At 38.1% G+C, this 23,562-nt stretch overlaps 1 long non-coding RNA gene across 1 annotated transcript; it reads right to left on the bottom strand.

Annotated features, from left to right (window-relative positions):
- Nucleotides 1-484: 484 nt before the first annotated feature.
- Nucleotides 485-17,350, bottom strand: LOC138158846 (uncharacterized). The gene is made up of 4 exons (XR_011167751.1): nucleotides 17,174-17,350; nucleotides 15,138-15,200; nucleotides 3,163-3,293; nucleotides 485-1,026 (listed from the first exon to the last, which is right to left on the bottom strand). It is a non-coding gene; the product is annotated as an uncharacterized lncRNA (long non-coding RNA).
- Between the last annotated feature and the right edge of the window lie 6,212 nt (nucleotides 17,351-23,562).

The following is a 23,562-nucleotide window of genomic DNA, read 5'->3' as shown; positions in this document are numbered from 1 at the left end:
ACTCAATCAATCTGCTGATTCTGTTGAAGTTTTTCTGGGCAAATTCCTGCACTTTTCTTAATTCATCTCATAATCCCCAAAAATGGAAAACGCTATTCTAAATTAGACTAAATTCTCAATATTTCTCAAAAAGTTTCCCCACACCTATGAAGAAGTCTTCTTGAATAAAATGTGTGAAAAATGCTTATTGTTGAATATAAATGGATGGCAAAAGAAAGTGATGGTTATTATTAGTATTGTGATTTATTAGGAATGTGTAATGACAAAATAAAAAAAACTTGGGAACTGTTTGCTTTAAAAAGGAAATAATTTCCTCCTTCCTCTCTTCCTCCTTTCCTTTTTCCTTTCCTTTCCCTCCCTCCCTCCTTTCCTTCCTTCTTTCCTTTTTCCCTTCCTTCCTTGTATAGAGCGACTGAATGGGAGTCTCTTGAATTATTCATCTTTTTTAAACTAATATTCTATTAATCTCTAAAAAGATCAGTTTGAGTCTGGGAAAGGAGTTTTAATCAACACTTCTTAGAATTTAAAGCCACCCTACCTAAAGTCAGCTTTGTTAGATGGTTTTAGATTTAAAGCAATACAGGTGTCATACACTGTGCTAAAAGTAAAGAACGTACACTGAGTAGAAAATGTTGAAAAGAGGAAAATAAAACAAAGTCGATTGATTAATAGTGATTTGAGAATAGAAGTAGCCATCAAAGCATTCCACCGTTTATCCTGAAATCTATGTAATGTAAAAACGCAACAATGATAGTCTTAAACCACACACTTAGGAGGGATGAATGTTGATTTAATTGATTCATTTGGATCGATGTTTTTAAAGTTTCACAGCACTGATCTTTTATGTAGTGATGTCTTTAGCAGTGAGTGGTCTGATATGAGCCTTCTCAGATTTCATCAGTGGGACTCTCCATGACATCTGAAATTATGCAACAGTCTGTAGAATGGTATCTCTGATTGGGAGACCCCAGTGTCAAAGAACAAGATTAGATGTGAAGAACTCTTGTTAATTTCTGGTACAAAAGCCTTAGAGGAATAAAAATCATAAAGATTTAAATTTCCAGATATGCCATAGTTGTTGGTAAATGCTAGATGGAAGAGAGTAAGTCGCCTTTTTGCACCAACAAAATTGAGCAGTCACACTTTGACCAGTATGCCTTCTACCCAATGTAAATCACTTTAAAAGAGAAATTTTGACTTAATCTAGATTTTTCTGGGTCTAAAGGTTTTGTGTCTTTTTCCTTCCATGATCTTTCTGAATTTTTTTTCCCTTGGGGAATTACATTGGGATTCATGGGAAACTGTAAAATAAAGCTGCACTGTACTTTGCATCCCACTGTAATGCTCCAAGGAACTTGAAAAGATAACTATTAACACACATATGCACACATACATTCACTAGTCATAGGTATAACCTTAGAGTTTACATATTGTGCACCTTCATTAAGGAACTCGGTAAGAAATTTGCCAAAAAGAAAACAAAAAAATAATCCATGGTACCATCGTATCACCAACAACCATTTTCACTTTTTTGTCCAATTTCAGATTGCATGTGTTTGTGAGTATTTCACTAGATCAGTGACAGCTCTTTATTTGCATAATTATATGCTCTGGTCTGAAGAGAAAACTAACCCCCAAATTTCATGGGTCACCAAACGGTGACAATCAATGTTTTATCACGTATGCTAAGCAAAATCTAAGAAGCTATATGAAGTTTCTTGGGGAGTTTTTACTCCTCAGAAAATTTAAGAGTTTTCCTCTCTTGAATAGATTTAAAATCTTTCCAGGCTCTTTGTAACTGAATTCTGTTTGAAGGCAAAACCAGAGATTAACACGTAGATTTGGATCTTAGAGCCACTAGCATCACTTCAAAGTGGCTTAAGAAGCACAGCAATGCACTCCTGAAATTTTACATTATAAATACTGTACTTTGTGTCTATGGAGGAAAAATTACTTTTCAAAATGTGGGTGAACAAAAGTCATAACAAGGTTGTTATAACTGAACCTAAAGTTTCATTCCTCATTTTAAATGGAGAAGAATTGGAGTTGGAGGGGGTATTTAATTGCCCTAGACCCCTGTATGTATGTAGCTTATCTTTGCCTATTTGTGTTGATATCTGTGGATACATACCCATATATGTATACATTATAACAAAGTACATGCATTTTATGAATATACATTTTCAACTTATATATAAACAAACTAATTTTTAGTAATGTGATTTTTTTACTGCAATAATTGCATGCTCCATCATTTTCAGTTTACCTAGATATATTGTAGCAGAGTACCAAAAAAGTCCCTTTGCTTCATAAATACCTTTAAAGTTTCTGTATATAGAAAATGAGAGAGTATGTGTGCATTTGGCTGTTTCATTTTTAAAGAAAGCTATTTTAACTACTGATATTTTTATTTGTAGGCGATCTGCCAATTTTGGATTACAATAGCCAACACATAAAGGTTCACACAAAGGGTGACTATTTTTATTATGTTAGTGAAATCCTAGATTTACTTCTAGTATTTGGAGAATTCACTTTTTCTTTCATAATGCACATATCACATTTACCAAAAAAGAATTTGTAGGTTAATTTCATTTAGCAACATTGGTGTATTGCCTTTTGCTTCAAATAGTATGGCATCCTAATTTTTCATCAATAGTTTGTACATCAACCAATTGATTGTCAGTGACAGATTGAAAAGAAATTAAAAAGTTGTGTAGTTGTGAAGTGTTTCAGTATCTATATGAAGACGAAAGAACTTTGGATAAAGGATCCAAAATTCCTTAGACCATCCCTATTATTTTAGAGAAAGCAGCCTCATAAGGGAGAAAAAGCACTCACTGGTGCTTGTAGTTAAGATGACCCACTACCTGTTTTGACTTAAGGTGAGTCACTCTCTCTGAGCCTCAGTTTACTCTTGGGGATAATACTTGCATCATCTTACAGAGCTGTTGAAAGAAACCATTTGTGCACCTTAAAGTGCTATGGTATTGTGAGCTCTTAAGTTAAAAAGGGGGGTGGGTTAAGGGGAGAGGGAAGAAAGCCTTGATCTCTTTCAAACTGACCAAAGTTTTTGTTCAAAGAAAACTTAGAACTGTCTCTTCATTTGTGAGAATGTTAAGTCCTTGCTTTTTACAATCTCCATGCCAGAACATGATATCTCACCTCTGTGTGTTTTTGTTTTTGATCATCTGCTAACACCACCCTTGCCCATTCCTTTCACCTCTCAATAAATTCAAGGGAGTCTGGTCTGAAGGTCCTTCACTCCTCTGGGTGAGAATTGCTTCAAAGTGTACCTGTAAATTTTTTTTTTAATTCAAGTTAATGTTTAAACAAATTTAATTAATTGATGGGGAGGGGATAATGTATAAATTAGTGAATTCTTTGTACCTATTTGTTTCTTAGTTAAAATACGAAAATGAGCTACTCTGGAGTTTTTTTTTTAACGTAAGTCTATAGAAAAACTTACAGAAAATGTTTACAAGGTAAATATAGCTACTTTATTTCCTCTGCTTTTGTCCTATATGAGAACACTAATGGAAACACACACACACACACACACACACACAACCTTAGATTGCTGTTTTTGGAGGGAGACAGAAAAATCTGAATTATTTTACACTAAATTCTGTGCATGAGGGGATTGACCCTGAACCCCAAAGGCCTGGGTTTTCTTCTTTTATCATTCCATTTCTTTTTGCTCAAGTGCCACCTAATCCCCTTGTGTCTGGAAAAAGTATCTCTAAGTCAGTCCATCTTCTCATACCTCCAAATGACTTCTTCGAGACTTTTTTTTTTTCTGTGAGCACAGTTAAATAAATGGCTTTTCTCCAGTTCAGTTTCACACCTTCTCTGGGAACTTAGCTAATCAGGATTTATCAAATGAAAAAAAAATATCATTGGTTTTTTTTCTTTGCTTCAGCAAATTACTTGATATCATCCCCTAGAATAACCAGCTCTAAAAATAACCCCAGCACATCAATGCAACATTTTGGCTTTCATACAGTTTTGAAAGAAAACCATTAAAATTGCATTGATCTTACAAATATTGATCTAGTGCTTGATATCAAATATCAAATGAGATGCTGCCAGTTGCTGATCATTGTGCCAGCTGTTTGAATTCTTGTCCTTTTCCTTCATTTTAACATGAATTCTAGTTCCCAGAGATAAGCAAGATTTTCCTGATTAATTCAATTAAGATTGATCCTTTTAACTGTGTTTGGGATAAATAGCAAAGTGCTATGTGGAACATTTTCAAGACATGTCATCCCCTTTAAAAAGTGATTTGGGCCCAGTGGGGAGGCTAATTCACTTATTAGGTATTTTTGATAGTACAATTAATTTCCCTCCCTTATATTTTGAAAAGACTACTATCTTTTTTTTTTTTGCCAGAAACAAATTCTTTTAGAAAAGGAAGTGCATTTATTAGTATGTCTTTTTTTAGTAGTGATAGTGAAATTGTAGTCATTCTCAACGAATAATCATCCTTGAGAATAAATGCATGCATTTATATTCATTTTTACATACTTGAAAAAATTAAATAATCGTTTTTACTCTTCTTACCCTTAGAACAACGACAACAACAACAAAAAAAAAAACCCAGTAGTAGTAACCCATTACTAACGGGAATTTTGGAGGGTAGTTTGGAGAAAATTTAATCGATATTTCAAAGAAGATGCTTTGTCCAAATATAAATAATTGTGCTGTTTAAGAGATAAATGTGTGCTGTGACTATATTTCACACAAAATTATAGCTAACTTCTTTTGCAATTCCCTAAATTCTAAAATTGCACCTCTTCCTCCTCTCCACACCCCCACTTAGATTTGTATGATCTTCAAGAATTGCTGGTCATGTAATTAGAAAACTAGCTATCTTAAAACGTTGAATCAAAGTTGACTAGGCTGGAGGGAATAAGAAAGGCAAACTCTCATAGGCATGGTTTCTAAACTATAAAACTTATAAAAATAATATTTACTTATGGGGCAGGGGGGCAGGGGAGAAGAAGCTGATTCCAATCCTAAAAACCCTACATTCCCTCCCTCCCCTCCAATATCTCCTTTTCTAAAACTCAATTTGGAGGAAGTGAAACAAAGCCAAACCAAGCCAACCCTCCCTCCCTCCCCAGTACCATGGACAGCGCCCAGTCCTAAATTCACTTTCTTATGCTTTGCCTTGAAGCCCTAGCAACTTAGTTTCCTATCACCCAGTCTCGATTCTACCTGTCCCTCACTTTCCCCCTGCTTTATCCCTTGCGAAATTCTGCATCTAAATCTATATTCAGTTTCAGATCCTTTTATATGTGGGTGGCATTTCTTAGTCCTCTTTAAAGGTGAGATTTCCAAAACCCAGCACCGTATTATGCCAGCCTTTAGAAATCGTTTCCCTGACTTGTTTCCTCTGTCCACACATCTCGTTTCTACTTTGATCACTTGGTCAAAACATTGCCTTTCTCGGTTATTTTTCTAGCTCTAGGGTATTGCAACTTTTCTTTGAGGAAATTTTCCTCCCTGCTATTACTTAACGTCTCTCGAAACCGTCTGATTTAGAAATATGGGCTTTGAGCACTTTCTTCCTTGTCACCGGGTCTCACTTGCCAGAGAATCCCAAAATGAATTATTTTTCCAAAGACGCACCTCCAAATCCACCTGTCCTGTTGCAAAGCGGATTTGCTCTTGGCCAGAGCTGTCTGATGAGCTCTGGTGCTCCTAGACAGCTTGTTAATTACAGCCCCTGGAGAGGAGACTCGGAGGTTTGAGCCCAACAGCGCTAAAGAGCCTGACAGGAACTTACTTGACAGCACCAAAAAGTTGCAGTATTTACTTCAGTCCCCTTTCTTCTACCCAAGCCCCAAGTTGTCTTTCCTGCACTTCTTTAAGTACTCATTTCTTCCCCACCCCACCCCCCATCCTGCTACAGCTCGATTTATGTAAAGCATACAAAAGGAAGATCATAGCCTTATCTTCTATCACATCACTGTCACCCTGGAAACACCTGAGTTGCTTTGCTGCTTCTAAGACAGTATTAGTTTTAAAGGATTTCAAATAAAATAAACCGCACCTTGTTCTATAGGATCTGGTTTCCTTTGGTGTGCCTTCAGTAAGTCTAGACTCTCCCTACCCATTCCTCACCCCACCCCCAATTCTCCACCCCTAATTCACTTCAGCACTCCTTCCCCCCAGTACCTACTTTGTGGACAAAAAGGAAAACTTAAAGGTAGGTGAGACGACCATAAAATTCCTAAACGTGGCAATAGTTGATTGTTCAAAAGTATTCATACTAATTTTGTCGCAAAACTTTGCTAGGAGAAGTCAGGGAACAGAACTTTGCTACCCTAATCCAACTAGCTTCTGTGAAATAAAACTTTTGCTAACAGTCAGCTTCCAAAATTGACTCGATATTCTGATATTCTAATACAGCTCTCAGTGAATTGGTTGGACATCTTATTGCAAACAAGTCATTTATGAAAATAATGATTTTTGAAGTTTTTCTGGATGAAATTTTACTATAAAATATTATTGTCCTATGGCTTATTTCGTAACAAAAAATGTTTTATTATTTTCCCTTTTAAGTTTCTGCCCAGATTTAGTGTAATGGCTAAAGTCAGGCACTTTTTCTTCTAGACCATCACAATCAAATGTTTCCCATCTAACTTTTCTCCTCGTCTCACCCTTCACCCCCACCTCGCACCCCAGGATTCTTTCCAAAGAAGAATTTTCCTATATTTGGGGGAGAAACTTCAGGTTTTTGAAAAATCACTCCTTTTGTTGTTCACAAATGCCTAAGCTTGTTTCACTCTAACTGCTAAGAACTCAGTCAAGACAGGAGCTATTTTAGCCCTGAGTGCGACCCTCCCATTTAAGTAGTTGATTCCCTGCAATAGCTAATAAGATTCAAGTCTGCGACTCAGGCAGCTTATAGTTTTCAGGACAGTTAGTCAAACCTGTTGAATAGTAAACTGTAATACTTGGGAGGCTAAGACTAGATCGTTTAACACGATCCAACTGTATTCTTTAGATGATTTTGTCACGGGTCACTTTAACAGAGGACAAGTTAAGGAATCTGGTGACATTTTATTCCACCCGGAATAGTTCTGGCTCTCCAGTCATGAAATAATTGTTTTAGATATTTGAGATTATTGGAGGGAGAGGTAACTTTAAAAAGGGAAGACGGAGGGATGAGAAAATGAATCGTTCGGTATCTGGCTATTGTTTTTCTAACGATAAGGGGCAACGAATGTCTTTGGGGCTATACAGGTAAATCGTTCCTGAATTCCTTCTCCAGCTTCCTTGAATCTCTATTCTGCTTGGAGATGTTACTTATATCTTGGGGGGCTGGAGGGCGGAATGAAGATCTTCTACACCTCTGCTTGTTCAATTATTTTCTTAGGGATATGTTATTCAAAAAGAGAAATTTCATTCCTGAGTCCCAGACAGGGAACGAATTAGTTTCAATAAGAACCATACATGCCTTCACTTCAGTAGATATTACAGTGTCAGCATACTGGTATTTGCCCCGTGAAGAGATCGAGAAAGGAAGTTGGTGAAGCTTCTTTTCTCTCAAATAATTTAAAATATACAGAACATTCTAGCGGAGATTCTTTGCTATAATTATACAAGTTTTGGTTCATCGGGGGAGCATGTTAATTTGAAATCATTAAAAACAAAGCAATTTTTCAGTTAGCAGATAACTTTTCCTTTAATCGGAATTATTCCTATTCTGATATAGGATTGTGAAATCCTTTCCATTACGTTCTCTCCCTCCCGCCCTCGTAACCCTTCAAAGTCTCTCTAAATGACTTTCCTCGCCCTTCGGTCGTTTGTCAATGTCACATGTACACTGCCTATTTAGTCAAAGAAAAGTGTGTATTTCATATCTTATCAAGGAACAGATTTCTTTATTTGGTTTCTTGGGAATCAATAATCTCTCCAACATTTTCCAAGACCCTTTAAGAGAAAAATGAGGTGTAAATACTAATGTGAAATTTCAATATGACAATTTTAGCTAAAATCTGCCAAATGAACATCATAAATCTCGAAAAAGATAGGGAAAAAAACCTCAGCCTATTGATATCAAGAAGAGTCGCTCCAGTTTCTACCAAGAGAATTTTATTATTAGCATTGTTAGGAATGGAACATTAATTCTTAACTTGTATTACACTTTTGCAGTTTGTAGAAACTAGACTCCAAACTGGTGTGAGGGAAGAGAGACTGCAGGACAACTGTAGTGAGGTGTGAAAAGACAGCTAGGTTTTATCCTTAGTAAAAGAAGCACTTTCATTTTTTGACATAATTAAAGGCTTGAGCAACACTCTCCATTTTGTTTAATGCTGTGAAAAAAAATAACTTGATTTTCTGGTGCTTGAAACTTTAAAAAGACATTGAGGTAAATTCTACATATTGGTTGAAGGGGAGCTGGGCAAGTTTTAAAAAGAAAGAGGAAAAATATTGGATCAACTCATTTTAAAGACTTGCAGTTTGTCTATGCAGCACGCTACTAATAGAATCAAAATCAGCTGGGGAAAAATATATGCCAATTTTCAACTTAGAAGTCCATTTTAGATATAGCATAGCCTTCTCAGATGGGTTTCAAGAAATTAATACCTAGTAGTATTTAATTCATGTAATGTTGTAAACTGGGATCATACTGAAATGCAACAAATGCGGGAAATCTCTTAAGTAAACGGGTATTTTATCCGAGAGTTGAAAGGGATTTGTAAGTGTTTGAGGATCTGGAGCTCCAACCAAATCAAGACTCCCTCGGATTTAAGTTTTCGTGATCAACTTTCAACCCCGCGAAAACGAGAGCCATTTGCTTAACTTAATCCAGAACATATGTTCGCAACAGTAGCAGGTTTTTGGTGTGTGGCTGGGGCTGATCAAGTTGTAAATTTTCCGCCTTAGGTTTTCAGCGCCTCCTAGTTTCAGCCTAACACCTAGAGAGCAATTTTGAGGAGATCGTAGTCCCAGCAGCTAGGTTTTAAGAAAAGATTTTCCAAACCACACCAAACTCTGTTATTTCTCTCTCTCTCTCTCTCTCTCTCCCCCTAGATAGTACAGTCACTCTCCATTTAAAAACAAACAAAAAGTAAAAACAAAACATGAATAACTTGTAAAATCCTGTTTTGTGTGATTGTAGAGTGATAAGGCAACCTCTCCTTTAAAGGCATATGAATAAGAGTGGTGTGTTTTGTGAAACTGGCATCTTCCTCAGACAAAACAGATTACTAGTTCACATTGTTCATTCTTATTTTTCCTAACATAAGCTGATAACTTTCATTTTAATTTCTCTATGTCCTTAAAGAAAATGAACACAAATAAAGGGCGTTGAATTCCAAAAAGAAAGATCACTGTGATTAAAACAAATGTACTCTATAAACTGTATTCTTCTCCCATGTAAAACAAGCTTTGCTGTGGGTTTTTTTTATTATTTATTGTACGAGTATTTCCTCCCAATCTTTCTACATACTTAAAAGATAAGGTGGAGATATTACAGTATTTTGATTCTAAACTAACTATATGTATTTGGATCAACTAATGAGTCAGATTTAGGAATAAAAGGCAGTTCTCTAACACATGCTCAATTTTTCCTGAAATGAAAGTGGAAGGTGGGGGGTAAGAGGAAGGGAAGGTAATGTTGTGGTGAAACACAAGGAGTATAAAGAAAATTTGGCAGTACTGATTTCTCTAAAACCCAAATAGATTATTTGAGGGAAAGTTACAAGAACGTCTTCTGAAATGCATCAGAATATTATCTCAGCCATAAAATTGTTTTATATAGCTGTGTTCAGTATTGAAAGGTACTTTTTATTATGATGATTAGCACGAGCTGCTCCAGCTTATATTTCCCTTGAATTAAAATGGTAACAAGAAAAGCAAAAACAATGACAATAATAATAATTCTGTGATAATAGAATGCCTACAACTGGTTGAGAGCAAGGATGCTAAAAAGATGCTTTAATTCTGAATTGAAAAGTCCTGAGATACAGAGCGCCATCTAGCAAGCAAATTTAGAATCAAAGTGCACCAAAGAAAAGTTGACTATCGAGAGACTAGGGGATAGAGAGAAGGGGGGGGGGGGGGGCTATTTAATACTCAATTATTGAAAACTTGCACTCTCTGCCCAGCCTCACCTGGGTTCAGTGCTCACAGTCATATTCTTTTCTCCAAGCCCTTTCGGATAAACTCCACTTTGGTGACGAGATCATATCCTCTTTGGTCTGTTTCCCTAAACAACCTCTAAGTCATTGTTCCTTGCTTTTTTTTTTAAATTAAAATAATCTATCTTTGGATTTCCCCCATCATATCTATATCTATATATCTGTACTCTCATTTTATTATATATATATTTGTGTGAATATATGTGTATTATAAATATACACACGTATTTGTGCATGCATGGGAATGGGATTGGGGGGGGGGGCAGCAGAGACAGATAAGATGGACTTCCTAGCTTAGAGAGATAATTCTAAATTTACCAGGTAGCCCAATTTCTCTTCTGGGCATCAGACACATGTTTACTTTGGAAAAAAAAATAAGCAAACACAAAATACTATGTTCTAAAAAGAAATTATATTGCTTCTGTCTTCTCAGGAAGTTTCCCTGTAGGTTGCAACTTTGGTTGCAGGGAAGCCAAGGATAGGGTCCAAATTATATTATTTTATACCTTGAGGTGGGTGGGGGGAGGAGGGGAAAACCTTCCCTGGAAAGTTTCTTTAAGATAGTAATATCCTTTGCAACTATGTTAATTATGTGTCTACAAATAAAACAATTGTGTTTATGAATTAAATGGAGGTAAAATATGCTTCTTTTTCCAATACTTTCTCTAAAGGAGTTTCCCATCATTTCCCTCTGGCCAACTGATTTGCATAGGAAGGAGGAAAATAACTCATCACACTTTACACCTATTTTCCTAAAATCTTTGTGTCAAACCCATCTGAAATTCCATTTTATATGTCAGAAATATTCTCTACCTAGGTGCATCTCAAAATGGTTTGTGATTTCCTGCTATTCAAGATCCCCTATGGGATAACTTATTGGTGTATTACATACAATGCGAGAATCTTGAATTTCCTATTGTTTTAGGCTATCCTCCCCATTAGAAAAGCAAGAGTTTAAATAAACTCTTGGGAAAGGAAATATCGGCATATCTGAGTTGAAGTGAATTTCCAATTCCAATATCAGTGAAATAAATATGAAATAGTAGATCCCTTTGTAGTCACAGTTTGGTATTTTCCTGCACAGAACAATGATGTTTTAGAAGAAAGGAGTCTCCATATAATAACATGCCCAACATGCTCATTAAAACATCTCCACAGGTTTTAGTATTTACAAAAATAAAGACACCCAACCAAAACTAAGCCAATAAAAGAAAGAGACTTCAGAGCTTGCACAAACGCCACCTTGGGAAACATCTAAGGCATTTTTGTGAGGTCTCCCATGCCTGCTTATGCCCGGGAAACGTGTAAAGGGTTGAAGTTGGATTGTGCATCCCATCCGTCCTGCACTGAACACCTCCCCACCCCCACCCCCACTCCTCACTCCTTTGCCTCTAAAGTTCATTGAAGAAGTTCACAGGCATACTTTGCCTGGGATCCCAGTAAAGGTTTAGCTCTTTTTTGGTGTCTTGTTAAATAGCACGTTTCCCCATCAAGGACTTCTTAAACACGCAACCTCCTCCATGATAGGGTACCCAGCTGTTTAATTTAACATTGATTTATTGCTTTTAAAAGTAAATTTACACACATGCCAACAGCGCTCCGTTTTGTTTCCCCAGACTCTGAGATTTATTTTCTACTTAGCGCTTGTCTGACAAAACAATGTCCTTTAACTTTATTACACATCGATGAGGAAATCTGTCTTATTTTTGTTTGGATTTATTACTGTTACTTGTGGGGACTTTTGTAATCTAGAAAGGCTAAGGTCAGAAAGTAAATACCAAATGAAACATACACAGACTCACAAATAGCAGGGAAATCTCAGGATATGGCCTGGCATATAGTTGCTTGCTGAACACCTCATCTGAACGTCTGTCTGATGCCTGGAGTAGTCCCTAAGGGAGCGCAGAGAAAAGTCATCTCTATTTTTGCATGGGCAGGTAACATTCTAGACTCATAGAGGCTGTATTCCTACTAAGTCTTAAAGTCTGTGAAACTGTGAAGTTCTTTGCTGAGTTCATCTCCAAGCATAGCTCCAATTTTAGCAAAGGGGAGGGGGAATCTGAGTGGCTTTCGGATCAAGTTTGCCTTACCTCTGTGCAGCAAACTTCCAATTATCAAATATAAGTGAATTCTGAGGTCAAGGGAATTAGGATGGACTTTCAAGCAGCTTTTACAGTATGCTTTATTTACATTTTGTTTTTCTTTAATTCCCAGTAAAAGAACCACCTTTTTCTTTTCACTAATATTGTCTTTGTGTCCTTCATTTCACTTTCTCAAAATCTTTTTTTTATCAAGTGCAAAAAAACCGAAGAGGAATCATAATAAAAATAATGTTACTCTATGGGAAAATTTTTAAATAAAACTATCAGCAATCAATAGATATTTCACAAAAGAATCAATATTGGGTAAAGATATTAAATCTCTCCAACTTGAGACATGGGTAAGGTTTTTTTTTTAAATGAGCACCATGTGCTTTCCTTCCCCAAAAACTGGTTTCTCACAGAAGCATCTAATAATTACTTTAGAGATGTTAATATGAGGACACTATCTCTTTTCTAGAAAGAAGTAAAAATGTGACAAGTTTTGTTATCGGGACATATAGTATGGACGTTGTAAGATATTCCCTTTCTTTTCCCATAAATACACCACTTTTAAATATATATCCCCTATCTTCAATCAAGACTACTCCCCAACTGCCTTGTCCACTGTTTGTCGAGAGCCTCCACACAAATCCAAACTTCAAGTCACTTAACCTATTTTAATTGATTTTACCAACCTGGGTAAATGGGGGGGGGGTAGTTAATGGACAATACTTTTCTATTTTTCACAAAAATACATATGTATATACAGTTTCGTCCTACCTATTAAAAAAATCTTTCAAAAAAATCTGTGAAACCTTGAAAATTCTCCTATTCAAATCAAGAACATTTTCCCCACTGTTTGGTCTTTGAAAAGGGGTCCTGTCACTCAGAAAGGGGGCATTTCTTTAACCTCTTTCCTATATACCCACAAGACAGCTTTCACATGCACATAGATTTCCCTCCCCTCTTTCCTTCTCTTCCCGAAGGCACCCCTCCCTACCAAATCCACATTTCTATCCAAGATGTTTTTCAGTCACCAATACAAAGATTAGAGATGTTGATTCTCTAACAAGACGGAGAAGTGCTTCTCTAATCAGAGTAAGAGTAGGCCACAAAGCGGCAACAAGCGACCCGTAATGTCTTCCCTGGAGCGGAGCTGGAGCTGAGCGAGTTATTGACTGGAGGATCCGCCTGGCCAGGACCATTCTTTTTAAGTCAAGAAGCTACACTTCGCATTAATTCTAGATGGCCTCCATCCACGGAGCTTTAACGGTTACCAGTTTAGGGGTATGGAGGAGTTCGAAAAGGTGACACAAATGGTCTCCCTCCAATCTATGGGATAGTCACGTGGCTACATATCTTGCTATTAGAAGAGTCCTTTGTTAATGAAGACTTTACGCTACACACAAGCCCACACCCATGTATGTTTACAGGAGTGGGTGTAGTTTAGGGATTTAACAGTATTTCTGAATATATGTATATCCCACACAACTATTCCAGTTAAACTCGCCTTTGTCATGGAAAAGCCACATAAGTAACGCCATTAATCAGAGATGCTCAGAACAATTTGCAAATACACATTTCCATTTCCAGTTCACAGAAAGGGATTCTGACACACCAAGAGGTTCAAGCTTAAAGTCACAAACATATGAAACAAAGTCAAGATTCAGTTCTCACACTAAAGTTATTAACTATTAGATTATATAGTTCTTCCTAGTTTCCCCCTTCCATTCAATTTTTCTCTTCTTCATATCTTCACTCTTTTCTCCCTCCCTCACTCTGTCATACTCAGTGGGTGGGAGGTTGTGTGTGTGTGTGTGTGTGTGTGTGTGTGTGTGTGTAGATAGCATAGAGTTCCTGACTATATCTCACACTTAGAAACCTGCCAAAGTGTGTGTGGGGGGGGGGGGGGTGGAATTGGGGTGGGATGCCTTGGAGTAGGGGCACTGATGGGAGAGTTTAAGAGACTTATTTGGGAGGAAATAGAGGGTCAGATCTGGTCTAAGTGGAACATCTGCAAAACATTCAAGCAGCTTATTCAGCAAAGAATCCAGCCATTTATTGTAGAAATAATAAAAAGGCACTAATGATTATAGTTCCCACCCCTTCCCCCAAAAGGCCAAAGCTTAATGAAATAATTCAAAGGTATGCCTCATTTCCTAATGGTGGAATTAAACAGCAACAACAAAAAAAAAAATCCCAACTAAACTTTCCAGCTCTGCCTTCTGAAGGGCCTGGGAACCGTGCTGAGAAATGAGGTAAATAAAATGTAAGTTAGAATGCTATTAAGCTCAGGAGAAGGTATATGGCTCGTGCACAGTTCTGTCTTGATATGCAATTAAATTACAGAAAATTCTTCTTTAAATAATATCATTTGGAATACTTCTTTAACACTCAAGGATGTCTGAGGTTAAGTAGCTTTTAAAACGTCAGTTTTAAATAGCTTATGCAATGAATAGCTACCTTTAAATCCTAAAACCATTATAAATATGCTATACATATGGATGCCAGTTTATCTCTACATATTTCTTTTTAAAATGAGGGAAGCATTCATAAAAAGCTGCTTGGCACACTTTATTTTAGGAAAGCAGATGTTAATTTTTTTCACGTATCATTTTATGACCAAGTACATGTGTAACATTGGAAAGCATCCAGAACGCCTCTATTATTTGCTAAATGACTGTTAGTTGAGGCATATTATTCTCAGCATAACTATGGTATAGGTTATATCAATAAAATAAACATCTGTGGTTTTACCAGGAGAGAGGAAAAATTAAAGAGTTCCTATTAAAGTGGGAAAAGAGTTTGTGTAGGAAGAACACACCTGCAATGTAGTAAATTGGGCATTTATATTGTTCCATGCAAAACAAAGTGCTTCTGTAGTACATTAGAGATTATTTACCTTGTGTGAAATAAAGTTGAAAGCCTGCCCCTCCATGCCAAATATGATTCTCATTGTGGCCTTCTGCATAGGAAGATAACAGGTACTGAGCATTATTTTCTGTCTTGGGGGTGATTTCTCTTCATGTAAACCTTCTCTAGAAAATACACAGTTCCTTTTGAATATCTATATTAAACCTAGCTTGATGTAAATACCCAGCCTGTAGGAATTCCAAATATTTTTAGCTACTTTCCTACCTTAGAAATATACCTAGGAAATTTCTTTTTTTTCTTTTTGCCTTAAGTTGTTTAAGTAATGCAGTGTCTAGACGAAGTCAGTGGCATAACAATTAATTGTATTCAATATTTATGGTCCAATTTATTTACATTCAGGAAAACAAATGAAGCCAGCAGAGATATAACAAAAGGGGTGCTAAATACAAGGAGCATCAATGCTTATGTTCATGGTATTTTTTTTCTGCTTAAGATTTTATATATTTATATGTTATGTGATCAAAATTAAGGTATACATAGTTATTCATAATAGGAGAAATGTAGGCATAATTTGTATCACTAAAACTATTTGCCGCTCACTTCTCCTAGACTGTTCCTCTCTGAGCATTGCCCTTTTCCAAAAGGCCATGGAGGGGATTTTAAACACAAAATACTGCAAATATGAAAAATAGGTCACCAATAAAATTGGTCTCAGCATGGAGTATAATTGCAACAAAATGCTGCTGAGTAAAATCTAGGAGCGAGCTGGCTGGGGTGGCACAGTCGAAAACCATCTGGTGTGTATTAAAAGTGGTGCTGTAAATATTGCTGAAAGCTAATGCATTATCAGCTTCTATAAGTGCACAGGGCCTGCAAGCTTTCCATATGTTAGAATATGTAGATAGAGTGGAAAGTGGGGAAAGGTGTCATATCAATCATGAGCTTTTCAAGCATTGTTTTGCACACTTCTTATGGAAGTTCGGCCAGAAAAGGAAGAAAAAAATCCCACCAAAAATCCAATGACAGGACATTCTCTCTTAATAAGTCTCTTCTCGTGTTCTCAGTCTCTCCGTCACTGTCTCTTAAATGTGTCTTTCTCTTCCCCCCTCTCTCTTCCTCTCTTTCTTTCTCTGCTTTCTCCTCCATCACTCCCCCTCCCCCTCTTTCCCCACTCCTCCTTTCTCTCTATCCGAAGATGATAGGTCAAGCAATTGGTGACGTCACTCCGCATCAGTAAAAGAGAGTAACTGTTTCAGAGAGAGGGAGAAAAAAAATTCATGTTTTCCATCAGTTGTAAAGTTTCGCCTTTTTAATAGAAATACACTGCAGCGCCGAGTACTCTTATTTAGTTCTCTATAACGCCTTTAGGTTGTTAGTCGTTCGGCAGCCTGCAATATCTCTCCCTAATCCAGAAATGTGCATCCCGTACCATACTCGATTTAAATTTATGAAACTCATTAAAATACGGTTAAAAAAAAAAAAGATGTCTCCGAGTTCACGTTTCCATCCAACTGGCAACTTTTACCAACGTGGGAGTAGGTCTCCTAAACTAAGTGAAATTCTTCTGTCAGTCTTTAACTTCCCTTCTCTTAGAGTTCTCTCCAAGTGGAGATCTACACCAACGCTTCCGCCCCTCAACACCCCCCACCCCCCACACTTAGAATCTTCCTGCTGTCATATTTCTTCTGAGAAGCAGAAAGTTTTAGTTTTCCTTGTAGTGATCACAGTGGAATAATTGTTCCTATTTCTCCACCCCTCCTTTCAATGCTCTCTCCTCCGCCACCGACACCACCACCTGCCAATTCCTGAGTTACATACAACTCCTTATTCAAAACCAATGTAAGGAAACTTCCCTGAACTGTCTTACAGAGATCACTTTTTCTCTCACGAAGTTTCAGTGGGTTCTTTCATTCTTTCTTCTCGCATGTCATACTCTTCCCTTTTCTTCATAGACTCACACCTCTATCCTGCAAACACACAACGCTTAACCCCAAGTGCTTCATGCGGCTGAACCTGCTGTTAATGACAACCCAAGTTCAATCAGCAAATAAATAAAACTCTTACTTTTTTTGGTTGCCGGCTGCATTCCCCCTCTGGCCGCTGCCTCCTTTAATTATGGGAGCTATATTTCTTCCCTGGGAGACATTCGTGGGGATTTTTTTTTAGGTGAAAACTCTTTTCTGCTCAGTTATTTTGAAGCTGGGACCAGTGAGTGCCCCATATCCAGAGGCTTTGAGTGAAGTGCAGATTGAGACATATCGAGTTCCCTATAAAAGGATCATTTCATGTGGGAGGTTGGACACAAAGTTTGCACTCGTGACTGGCATTCCAGTGAGAGACATGCATATTTTAAAACAACAAAGCACGCTCGAAAGAAGGCTTAGGGGAGGGGGAGAAAAACTTGGAAAGAAGTTACTAAGTGACAAACATCTGTCAACATGGGATAATTTGTATACTCAGTGTAAAACTATCTGGCTAGTTTTATACAAGTTCAAGAAGCACGACCTAGTACTGTAAGAAGACTTCAAACTTTACACCTTTGAAATGTTGTTAAAAGATAATTTCGAATCAAAGGGTTATCACTTATATTTTAAAAAAAACATGCACACTAATGAGGATTTTAAAAAATTGTTTCAAGATAATAGTATGTATTCCTGAAACAGTATAAAATGTGTCCTTTCTAACTATAGTTTTTTATGGGAAGATGAGTAAAGGAAACACAATACCACCATAATAACGGTCAGTATATAGTTTTAAGTTGGAAAAGATTCATTTTATCATTAGCAATAACATTAACAATAAAAGAAAGAGTAAAACAAAAAGCTCCAACTCTAATTATTATGAATTTTTAAGTACACCAAAACAGGTACAGATGCACAAAATACACAAAATATCTGCTTCTCTGCAGGTCATCAATAAGGGTAACAAAATTTTCTAATATTTTCTCTACAGTTAAAGCATATATATCTATATGTGGATGTACATATACATATGTGTGTATATATAGATCATAACACACATATATACATACACACACACACATATATAGGGAATCAAAGTTTCCTCTTCAGAAGTGAAGTTTTAAAGCAAAAAAAAAAAAAAAAAACAAACCAAGGGGAGATGCTGGCAATGTTTCTCTACTGCAGAATCTCCCCAAACCACATGGAACTTCACTTTACAGCTTCCCCACATAAATCTGCTTCTCCTCGAGATTTGAAGACAAAAGGAGAGGAGGCCTAGTGGTGAGCTGGATATCTCTGTTAGTTGTCAGTGCAGGTCCATGGGCAGGGAATGCTAATGAGCCTTTGCGCAGCAGAAGACTGGATCTCTCTGGTAGACTCTTATACTCATACACACAGGGACCCGTGCATACACACACTCACATGCTACTCTGCTAACACACTGAGACATACACCCGGACAATCACACACTCTCCTCTTTCCTCTGTGAGTATAGAGATCGATAGCTGACCCTACGATTTGGCCAGTGCTTTATTTATCTGGCGGTGCAATGATATTATCAGTCTTAAACGTTATATATGGTGGATGTCTTCCTAAATCACCAAAAATAGGGATAGCTTGCAGAGACCAGTCTGGTCTTTCTAAAAGAAATGCTTCACAATCTCTCCACCCCCCCCCCCACTCCTCCTGCCTACCAGCCCTCCCTCTTTCCCTCCCTTCTTTACAACTGGGGATATTTTATACCCTGTAGTTTGGGGTTTGATTCATTGCTTTAAGCTTGATGGAGGGGTTCTGTAGACAAGTAGATGTATATACGCTATTATACAGCCATCATTGAGATTACTAACAGTGGTTCTCTTGTCAGTCTGATCCACCGCATGGAAACACTATTCACATCATACATATTTCTCAAAATTTAGGTTGGGGGAAGAAGGGGGGGGGGAGTTTGCAACCTTGAGCCATGTTAATTGTTTTCTTTCCTCATAATTATAAATTCATTTCTACATTGATATTTCTTTGTGCTTAAATTTGAGATCACATACAGCCTTTCCCCCTCTTCACACAGACATATACAGCCCCCTCCCTCACCCCCAGTCTCAGATACACAGGTCTGCAGCCCCCACAAAAATCATTTGGACTGAAGTGAATCTAATAGGTCAAGATTTCTCAAAGTCTCTTTAAAAATAAAGTATTAAGTACAAGAAACATGCACTCCCCAACACTCATCCTTTTCTGAATTCCCCTTCTCCTTCTCTCCCTCCCTTCCGTACAGGTGGTTTCTCCTTACACAGCCAGAGTTAGAGTAGGAAAACCTCCAGATAGAGACATGTACATCCCCAGGAATCCATTGCACGAGGTTCTTGCAGCTGAAAGAGCTTCAATATTACTTCACCTTGGTCAGCGGTGGCCCTTGTGATCTTGCCAGCGGCTTCCTCCTTTCTCCAGATGTGGGTGCTCAAGGTCCTGAGGAAGGGGAACCGACACTCTCTGGGGAGGATTTCAGCCCCAGGTCCTTCCAGGCAAACAAGCCCCACAATAAATAAATTTAAAAAAAAAACACAAAAAGAGGGAGGGGGAAGTTGGAAAATGGATTCGCTGACAAGGAGGGATAATAAATGAGAGGCGCTTTCAGATAGATATCTCAGACGTGAAATTGCGCCCAGCTGGTTGTGTAAGCAAACAAATAGTTTCATGTTAGGAACCCTCAACTTGTGGCTTGATGAATAGAACACGACAGAGGTAAATGGCTCTTTAACTCATTTAAGAATAAAACTCTTTGGCTTCCTAAGTAAAAGACCCGGTGACGCCATAGATCCTGAGCAAGCACTCTAACAAGAGTTTTATTAGTTTCCACTTGTGTTCCCAGATTCCAGCCCCCTCCCCAACACACATACTTCCCCCCCCCCTTCGCTCCTTACCATACTTTCCTATAGTAGAAATCATCAGGTCCTTAGTCCTGAAGACTTACCCCCACCCCAAGAGAGAGTATAAAACCAGTCTCAAAAACCAAAAAGGGGACACTATAATGATGATGATGAGTTTTAAAATAAACCTTTTACAAAATGTCTCCAAATACTGACTAGCTAAGGATTGCCTCTGCCTTAGAGTGTTCACTGTCCAAGGACCATTATGTAGCAGTTTGCAAAAGAGAAGGTATTGATGAGCCTGGAGAGCTTGATGCCTCATGTTGGAAAGGGAACCGGGAATCAAAGAAGTCTTTGGTTATTAACAGATCTAAGGAAGGACAAACTTTTAAAATTCTCCTTAGCCTCAAAAGAGAAGTTGTGGGGAGGGGGTATTTTTTGAGGGGAAGGTTGAATCAGTTCACCTTACCTTTAGGATAGGATTGTTCTGACTGCCAGAAGTGTGAGGCAAAGCTCCTTCATTTCCTGGGGGAGAGTATCCTGAGAACGCTTTTTTTTTTTTTAAAAATTTAAGTGAAGCTTGTGATTTCAGCGATTTAAAATTATTTAAAAGACACAAAAGATCTATGCAAGTGTTTGGTTAGAAAGTGGCGTGTTTGACCTTTCTCATGTCACAAGTTATTTAAAGAGAGAAGTTGCCACTTAGTACTGGGTGCTTTTCAGGTGTGGACATACATTTCCTCCTTACTTCCGGAGGTAAGCAAGTGGATTTTGCATAACATTAAATTATCTTTATTTTATCTGTTTGCATTTGCTTAAGTTCACACCTCCTAAGAAGCCCCATTCTAGTAAGATAATTTCCCTTGATTTATTTTAGTGTTTTGTTCAGAAGGGCAAACAGACCTCTTTCCCTTATTTTACCTCTCATTTCACCCCCCCCACACACACACACCCGAACTCACACATTATCCCAGACATCCTTATGCCCCAAAATCCACTAGAGAGGCTTACTGGGCAAAGGAAATGAGAACTTCCTGAACATTTCTCAACTTCAACTAGTGTGGAGGAAACTATGCCAGGCTGACTGAGCAGAGCTCTCCACCTGCTCTGCCCAGTCACCTGCTGGGAACTGCTGGGTCTGTCCCAGAAATTATGAAAACAGGAATTAGCCTGACCCTGAGACTGCTAGCCAGGGAAGGCAGAGAGAATTGAGAGATAGGGAGGTAAACAGTGAAATGAGAGTCCTAGAAGCAAGAGGAGGGAGATGAAAGAGAACAGCCCCAATAATTTTGGTCAATAATTTAAAAGATCTGCCTCGACCTTCCCCTGCTGATAGGTGGCCACAGACCCATCTTTTCCCTCATTTCACCCCCACCTTCCTTTTTACCACCAACATTGCCAAGCACTATCACATCTCTTTCCCTGTTGCCAATCTGGGAGGACAAGAATCATGAACTAAGGGTGAAGACCTGTCATTGGTCAACTCCTCTCGATATGTATTGAGATTGATGAGATCAGACTTAATTGGAAGAGGGAAGAAGACCAGGCAGTTCATAAGAAGTCAAAAGGTATAACCCTCTGTTTAGGCATCTTTTTCTATTTCGATCGTCATTTTCTCAGATCTTAAACCCTCCATTAGCACATGGGGCTTCTATGTTCCCGATTACTTGTCTGAGAGTTGAAAAACTTCCAAAGCTTAAAGCCTGATGGTGACACACAGAAATAGCATGTGCGCACACACATACACACACTTCCTTTTCCCTGAAAAGAGGAGTTTTTACAAGAGGCTTTGAACAGATTTAACTGTTATAAATATTTTCTGGACTTTTGTTCCAGCATGAAGATTGAACCATTCATTTTCATGGTAGGAAGGAGAGAGGAGAAGGAGAAGCGTCTCAGAAGAGAAAGAGAGGGCCTGACCAAGATCTTCCTGTTCAGTAATGGAGACAAAGTAATTGTCCCATGTCCTATTGCTGCCCCACTTTACTCTTCATTTCCCAATGGTCCCATGGCAGACTGTGTATGACTAAGGACATGCTCACAAGCTTCTGAGAGGCCTATGACTCTCTTTCCATACCGGAAACTCCTCATCTAAGGGGCTGAAAGGTCACAAGGGAAAACTTTCTTCCCGTAGGTAAACAGCATGTATGTCTATATACTTAAATCGGGGTTTAGAAAAGTATTGATGGTACCACATATATTGATCTCCAATACTTTGGAACTTAACCCTCTACAAGAGCCAATTTTTAGCACCGTAAAGACCTCTTCTTTACCCTCCCCAAGAGAGGAGTGCCCATGCCACAACTCAAAAACCACCCTCATGCTTTACCTTGCAATGGGCACACAGTTGTTAAATCTCCATATTTAAATTAATAGAAAAATATATTTTGGACTATAAAAATGTTTATCTATTTTCATCAGAGGGATCACATTGTAATGAATATATTTACATATCATTTTTTTAAAAAAGCAGAAGATACGGGTGTATGTGTTTATTACAGACAGACCCATTCCCCACTCCCTGACCTCCTCCTTGTTCCATCTCTTCTCCACCTTTAAAACAAATGCCCAGGATCATTTCTCAAAAATTTCTTGGAGCAGAATTTATGACTTAAACCTCTCCCCTCCCCTCCACCCAATTCTTCCATTTCTCCTCATTCTGCCTTGGGAGTCAATTCAAGGACAAAGCTATTGCCCTTGCATCTGGGCTGAGGGCTAAGACCTAGGATGGGAGTAGAGTGGGAGGGGGAGGCAGTTATACTTAATTTCCATTGGTTGGGTTCTGGTTTATAATCACAAACCTAGATACATCCACAACTGCTACTGAGTTGATACTCTAATTCTCTGTACTGAATACAGGCCTACAGAACATCTGCCCCCAGATGTTGATCTGCAGCATTCTGGTAACTGGTTACTGTATAGAGCTGCACTTGCTCAGGCTCTACTGCACCTAGAATATTAAACACCCCAAGTGGGTTGAAGTGAGTGAAGGATCTTGTTAATGCATAAAAAAAAGAAAAAGAAAAAAATCTGGAGACTATAGACAGTAAATTAAAAGCAAAACACTGCTACTGGCTCCTGAAATGAAAGCTCTTGCCTCATCGGGGTATGTTTGGGAATGGGTATGGGGGTGGGGGAGGGGTGTTATTTTTAAAGATCTGGCTTTATTAATACGTTAAGCAAGAGCTCCCTTGGCAGTATGTGTTCTTACAGCTCTGTCTCAGATCCTATAAAACATTCATGCTCTGAAAGCTGTTACAGAGATCTGCACCACCAGCAAGCAGCATTGTGAAGCCTTTACCTTCAAAGGGGCACCATGATGGAAATGGTTTTTAAATTAAAAACGGGGCTTTGGCACACCTCTCCAATTCTCATATCATAGAGCCGCCATGAGAGAAAGCCAGGAAGGGTCCATCTAATCCACCCAAAGAGAAATCTTCCCGTTAGATTTGCGTTATGAACAGACTGGGGATAATTTTATCACAATACTCATGACTATATAGGAAAACAAATACTGCCGATTTTTTTCAGCAAAAAGGGTAGCAGTAACTGAGCACACAACCTTGACTCCCCTAACTCTTCTGAAGCTCTTCGAGATTCTGTCTCTCAAAGGCACTAGGACAACCAT

The sequence above is a fragment of the Petaurus breviceps genome, unplaced genomic scaffold, assembly GCF_028583685.1.
Source record: "Petaurus breviceps papuanus isolate PSGF00001 unplaced genomic scaffold, PetGlider_PUasm1.0 175, whole genome shotgun sequence".
NCBI lineage: Eukaryota > Metazoa > Chordata > Mammalia > Diprotodontia > Petauridae > Petaurus > Petaurus breviceps.
Note: the sequence above shows the minus strand (reverse complement) of the source record. Positions and strands in the feature narration are given on the sequence as shown.